The 7,350-nt window shown below is 41.3% G+C and overlaps 1 pseudogene; it reads left to right on the top strand.

Annotated features, from left to right (window-relative positions):
• The first annotated feature begins 5,644 nt into the window (after positions 1–5,644).
• Positions 5,645–5,744, top strand: LOC122482311 (annotated as a pseudogene).
• Positions 5,745–7,350: the final 1,606 nt, after the last annotated feature.

The raw sequence follows: 7,350 nt of genomic DNA, 5'->3' as shown, positions 1-7,350 counted from the left end.
AGTATGGAACCCAACACAGGGCTTGAACTCACGATCCTGAGATCAAGACCTGAGCTAAGACCAGAGTCGAATGCTTAACCAACCCAGGCACCCGAATGCTGCCTATATGGCCATCATTAGACACCATAGTGGCAGTTACTAGAGAACTGCCCTATGGCCATCGAACTCACTGTGTGACCTAGACAAGTCACTTAGCCTAGTCACAAGCACCAAGGACACTTCATCTTTAATGAAGAGGACAGTCCTAGTTTCCAATATTATCATAGCTAGTGAAATTGACATTAGAAAAACCTACTTGTCAATAACAATGGCAGTATGAAAGCCTGTGTACTTACCATCAGAAGCATGACAAATCCAGGTGGTTCAATGATGGCTCTGATGCAAAACAAATGATTAAATAGCCCTTTAAACATTATCCCATTGTCCAATATGTCATAATCTGCATTTGCTCAGGCTTTTTGGAGACTATTCCTCACACTTCATAAGAACAAAGGACAAATGCCAAAGAGTAAGTAACCAGACATATTTGTCAGTAAGTTGACAGTTTTGGGATTTCAACTGCCATCAGTGAGATCTCTCAAGCAACATTGGTCCGTGCCAGTTCTCAGATGGACTCCTGTGCCAGGGGCCTAATCCACCCATCCAAATAAGAGACTCTTACAGACTTTCAAAACCAAGTGAAGTGCCTTTATTTTTACATTACCTAATAGCCTCTCCTTTGCCAGAACTTGACCTGCCCTTGGGTATGCATACCTGAAAAGATACAATTTTTACAGTCTAAGAAGTCAGTTTAGTAAGGAAAAGAAATTACTAGACTATATAATTACTACAATGATGGAACATAAAAGGGGGCACTTAGCAAGTGTGGATGGGTCAAAGCTAAGGAGGAATGAGGGGAATGTTCTTGAGCTATACCAAACAAAACATTGAAACTCACCATTTTGACACTCAGGATCTCAGAGCTACAATGATGATTTCGACCAGTTCCCACTTGGACAGGGTTTATTTATTCTAATAATTTCAAGCAACTCGGGGTGCCCGGGTGGCCCAGTCGGTTGAGCGTTCCACTCTTGATTTCAGCTTAGGTAATTATCTCATGGTCCGTGGGATTGAGCCCTGCATTGGACTCTGTGCTGGTGGTACGGAGCCTGCTTGGGATTCTCTGTCTCTCCCTCTCTCTGCCCCTCGGCTGCTCCCTCTCTCAAAATAAATAATACTAATTTTGAGCCACTCTAAATCTTTCCATTTTAACAAGGTCGTTTAGAGTTTCACAGATAAAGTTTCCAAAAATGGGCCTGTTTTGACACGTGGACCATCACATACATATACACACTTCTCGGTCATGGCAGCAAAGTGAGAACAGAGTTCGTTAGCTAGATCAGAATGTGTCAGTGAAGCCACCCCACTACGTCTGCTTTAACAGAATAACAGCTGCCTGCCTACATTTGTTCATTTGTATTAAGGATTAAATAATTCCAACTATCTCTTGTAAATTGCAGGGGTATGCCTGGTTGTCATGCATGGGAATCTTTACTACCCCCAAATTGCACAATTGTGTTTCTTCTCGTTTTGTTTTTGCCACATTGATGATATCATGTAGTACTTGAAATAGAGGTGGAGTCTGTCACTCTGCCAGCTGGCAATTTAAGAGTTAAATGATGTAGGGGCACCCTAGGTGGCTCAGTTGGTTGGGCGACTGACTCTTGATCTTGGCTCGGGTCATGATCCCAGATTCGTGGGATTGAGCCCCATGTCAGTGTGGAGCTGAGTGTGCTGAGTGTGGAGCCTGCTTGAGATTCTGTCTCTCTCTCCCTCTGCCCTCTCCCCTGCTCATGTTCTCTCTCTCTCTCTCTCTCTCTAAGATAAAAAATAAATAAAATTTAAGTGACGCATTAAGAAATCAAGTTTTTAAATTATAAGATTTGTGTTTGCCATATTTCCTAGCTGGTGTTATTTATTTAGAGTTTTCCTGTTCCTGGATAATTTCATCTTGCCTTCTGATGTTTGCAGTGACTCAAATCCTTTTTCTCCTTTTCAGATAATCTCCTTCTATTCATGCCATGTGTTCTAGTTTTCCTTATTGCTTCATCTAATTTCTAAGTAAATCATAGCATACACAATATGAGTTGTTCACAGTCACTAAACCAATATCCTCAAATGTATTTTGATTTTCTCAGTGCCCAAAATCTGCCTTTGCACATGTGTGATTTAGGTATAGAACTCTTCTACAAACTCCTCTGTCTCATGCACTTGACTGCGCTTCTCTGGTCATCTACCACACTGCACTGGCATTCTGAGTCATCTGGGGTTAGGCACCCTCCCTGCTATTAACTGTGTAATATTTAAATTGCACTTACCAGTCTTCTTTTGAATTCAAACACCACGTGAATTAAACTGACGACGGTAGTTGCTTTCAACCTGTAATTCCTGATTACCACAGGTAATTGCCAACTCTTGAAACTAACAGGTTTGACTAGAAGCCGACAGTTCTTAACTCTCACAGAACTTAATATTTTACACTTATATAAATTAAGAAGGCAAGATCGTACCTTATCAGTCAGGACTCTTTGTTCATCGATAACACAGTATCTCAATTTAAACAAAAAGTATTTGCACCATACCTCAGAGAATAAATTAGATTCCTCTTGGTGCCAAGCAGGGGGAAAGAAAGAAAATTTTACTGCAAAGAGATTACCAACCACTTCTAAGGGATTTACCAGACAACTGCTGGTATAAATTACAAAGATAAGGCTCATCTGTAGATGAGAAGCCAGGACATTTGCCTAATGGCAAGTGGGGTAATCTAACCCTGAACTTTCAACTTGGGCATATGAAAAATCGAGCATCCCTAAAAGCTGTCCAGAGATTTGAGTTCATCAGTATTCATCCAACCAGCTTGGTGGAAATGATAGAAAAGAAAAATTTTAGAGCCAAGGAATTTTTTGACAAAGCTTCAGAATCTGCCCGAGAATCACAGAAGGTTGGATTGAGAAGGTACCTTACAGATCATTTCATCAACCACCCTTATTTGACTGAGAAAACCGGAGGCCACAGAAAACCGGAGATTCACTTAGAGTCTTGCAGTCCTGGTTAGTGGCAGATTCAGAACTAGATCTGGGTGATCCTGACCCCACTTCAGTAGTCTTACAGCTGGCAGACAAGAACATTTGGACCCTCTTCCAGAACGTAGCCTATAGCCAGCTACTGAATACCCCTTTCTCTGAAAATTGGGCAAACAGGCTGAAATATTTTGAAAAGAAAACACCGATTTATAAAGTGGGAAGAAATTCCTGTACAGACTTGCTAACTGGAAGCAAGTCATTGGCTTCCCCAAGACAAAGGAGAGTCTTAGTCATGAGGTTAAAGTTCAAAACTGATTGTGTCTCCAGCCTGAGAGCTGACAACCTTTTTTAGAAGCAGTACACTGGAATTAGAACCGAAGAAAGCAGTTTACAGAAACTTGAATTCAGGGCTATCTCACAACACTGGGAGTTATTTTGTAATTGTTTGCATTTAATGAAGTATCGGGCATACAAAAAAGAATAGAAACTGTGATGAATTTCTCGTGTTGTCTCACCTGACCCCATTTCTACCTCTCCCTCCTGAATTTGGCACTTATATGTTCATACCTGTTCTTGTGTTTTTCCTACATATGAACATATCCATAAGTGATACTAATCCTAACATCCGTAAGTATTATTTTCATATTTTAAGTTTTATATAAATGCTATCATATTGTATATATCTTTCTGCAACTCACCCCCCCTTCTCAACACTGTGTTTTTGAGATATATCTTATGGATAAATAGGATAGCTGGAGTGTTAGGTTATTTTAACTACTCTATGGTATTCTACTATATGAATGTTTTGACATTTCTCTAATCTATTAATGGACATCTAGTGCGTTTGCAGGATTTTAGTTTTGTTTTATTTGCTGGGTTTTTTTTTTAATTTTTTTTTTAACGTTTATTTTTGAGACAGAGCATGAACAGGGGAGGGTAGAGAGAGAGGGAGACACAGAATCTGAAACGGCTCCAGGCTCTGAGCTGTCAGCACAGAGCCCGTCGTGGGGCTTGAACTCATGGACCGCGAGATCATGACCTGAGCCGAAGTCGGACGCTTTACCTACTGAGCCACCCAGGTGCCTCATGGTCTGTTGTTTTTTTTTTTTTTAACCTTGCTATATAAACATTTTTATAAACCCCTCTATTGATGCTTATATGCAAGAGTTTCTCTAGTGACATTTACGAGGTCTTACCATATGCATGTCTTCAACCTGACAAACATATCTCAAAAATAACCAGCAGACTATGAGCGTGTCCAATACTCACACTATGTATTTTCAGAGTTTTTAATGTTTTATGAATTTTTAAGAGTCTCAAATGGTATTTCCTTAATGGTGTTAAGTTGTTTCCCGGATTCCTCATGGGGCCGAGCGTCTTTTCACGTGTTCACTGGTGATTTGGGTCTCCTTTTCTGCCTGAACCACTTTTCAGGCGAGCTTTGTCTTTTTGTTATTGATTTTTAGAAATTCTTCCATAGTCAGGATATAAATCTTTCATGGTTATATGCGGCCAATTTCTTCTCTCCATCTGGAATTTGATTTTTTACTTTTTTATCATGGTATCTTTTTATGAGCAGGTTTATCAATCCTTTCTTTTTGGTGTAGACTTACTGTTTTGTTGTTTGTTTGTTTGTTTGTTTGTTTGTTTTGTTTTGAGAAAAAAAGAGCGAGAGCACAAGCCAGGAAGAGAGGCAGAGAGAGAAAGAGAGAGACTCTCCCCTCAGTGTGGAGCCTGACACAGGGCTCAATCCCACGACTCTGGGATCATGACCTAAGCAGAAATCAAGAGTCAGACATTCAACTGACTGAGCCATCCAGGTGTCCCGATTGTTTTTTCTTCTAAAAACAAATCTGTCCCCATCCTAAGGTTAAAGATATTCTCCTTTGGTTCCCTCTAGTTTTTTTTAAGTGTGGGTGGGGTTTTTTGTTTGGTTGGTTGGCTTTACAACCTTCAGGCCTTTTACACACGCAGAATTTACTTTGTGTTTTTTGGATATGTTTTTGTTTTTAAGTAAACTCCACACCCAGTGTAGGGTTTGAACTCATAACCCTGAGATCAAGCTTCACATGCTCTATCAACTGAGCCGGCCAGGCACCCCTCACATAGAATTTACTTTTATATGTGGTGTGAGGTAGGAAACTAATTTTATTTTGTCCCAAATTGACAACCAATTGTTTTGAAACCTTTTATTGGCAATGCTATCCTTTTCCCAAAGGTGGGCAACGCTACTTTTGATACACATTCTGGATTCTCTTTTCGTTCCGTTAGGTTATTCTTTCATCCCCGTGCCTTAATGCACATCTTAATTACCATACCTTGTTGCTAAGTTACATCGTCTGGAAAATAAACCCCCACCGTCAAGTAAACACAGTGGCAGCTACCAGTATTTGAGCCATCTCTCTGGAACCCTCCCCACCGCCCCCCCCCCCCAAAGAGGATGCATACTGCAAGAAGGAAAACCCAGAAAGAGGCAGTGGGTTAGTGGGGCCTGCCACTGGGTAGTGAGTGGCAAAGTTGGAACCCTGAACTGGAGATTGATATCCTGTACCAAGAGACCATGCTCTGTGGAGACCTGTGGGGCACTTCAGCAGCACACATAGCAAAACCAGAACGATACGGAGATTAGCACAGCCCCTGCACAAGTATGACACACACATGTCACAGAGCTCACACGTGTGTCCCATGACAGATCCGCACTTTGGATAACTGCCCACAGAAGGCCTTGTGGTCGGTCAGCGTTACTAAGTGCAGCAACAGCAACCGACAGAGAATTCCAGTTGCTCCTAGTGAAGTAAAAAGACATTTGTTGTGAAAATTAAGTAGAAAACAATTCCATTTATAATAGCATCAAGAATAAAATACTTAAGGGGAGCCTGGCTGGCTCAGTCTGTTGAGCGTCCGACTCTGGCTCAGGTCATGATCTCGCAGTTGACGAGTTCGAGCCCCGCGTCGGGCTCTGTGCTGACAGCTCAGAGCCTGGACCCTGCTTCGGATTCTGTGTCTCCCTCTCTCTCTGCCCTCCCCCACTCATGCTCTGTCTCTCTCTGTCTCAAAAATAAAGATAAACATTAAAAAAATAAAATACTTAAGAACTGATTTAACAAAAGAAGTAGAAGATTTGTATACTGAACCTTGTTTTGGTATTTTTAAGTTTATTTTACTTATTTTGAGAGAGAGAAAGAACATGGGAGGGGCAGAGAGAGAGAGAGGGAGAAAGAATCCCAAGCAGTCTCCACACTGACAGAGGGAACTCCGAATACTGAACGTTGTTGAAAGAAATTAAGGAAAACCTGGGGCCCCTGGGTAGCTGAGTCAGTTAAGTGACTCTTGATTTCAGCTCAGGTCATGATCTCGCTGTTGTGGGATCAAGCCCCACATCGGGTTCTGCGCTGACAGCATGGAGCCTGCTTGGGATTCTCTCCCTCTATCTCAAAAATAAATAAACTTAAAAAAAAAAAAAAAAGGACTCTAAGTAGGTTGAAAACCTACATGTAAGATCTAAGCTATAAAACCCTACAAGGAGGAGCACCAGGGGGGATCAGTTGGTTGAGCATCCAACTCTTGATTTCGGCTCAGGTCGTGATCCTGGGGTTGTGAGATCGAGCCCTGCATTGGGCTCCATGCTGAGCATTGATCCTTGAGATTCTCTCTCTCCCTCCCTCTGTCCGTCTCCCCCACTTGTGCTCTCTCTCTCCCTCTCTAAACAAAAACAAAAACTCTCCAAGGAAAGCACAAGATTAAATCTTTTTTTTTTTAATGTTTATTTGTGTTTGAGAGAGAGAGAGAGAGAGAGCATGGGGGGGGGGGGCGGGGAGGGGGGGATGCACAGAGGTTCCGAAGCAGGCTCTATGTCGATAGCAGAGAGCCCTATGAGGGGTCGAACTCATGAACCATGAGATCATGACCTGAGACAAGTCAAGAGTCAGATGCTTAACCGACTGAGCCACCCAGGTGCCCCAAGAATAAATCTTAATTTGCTTTTCCTCAGATTAAGCAATGGTTTATTGGATATGACACCAAAAACAGGCAAGAAAAGGAAAAACAGATAAATTGAATTACATTAAAATGTTAAACTTTTGTGCTTCATAGGACACTAGAAAGGAAAAAAAAAAAAGGTAACCCAGAGAATGGTAAAAAAATATTCCCAAATCATATGTCTGATAAATGTCTAGTATCCAGAATATGTAAGGAACTGTTATAATTCAATACTAAAAAGACAAGTAACCTAATTTAAAAATGGGCAAATGATCTGAATAGACATTTCTCCAAAGAAATGTGCAAATGG

This window comes from Prionailurus bengalensis, chromosome C1 (genome assembly GCF_016509475.1).
Source record: "Prionailurus bengalensis isolate Pbe53 chromosome C1, Fcat_Pben_1.1_paternal_pri, whole genome shotgun sequence".
In the NCBI taxonomy this organism is placed as follows: Eukaryota; Metazoa; Chordata; class Mammalia; order Carnivora; family Felidae; genus Prionailurus; species Prionailurus bengalensis.
This window is presented reverse-complemented; position numbering and strand designations above follow the sequence as displayed.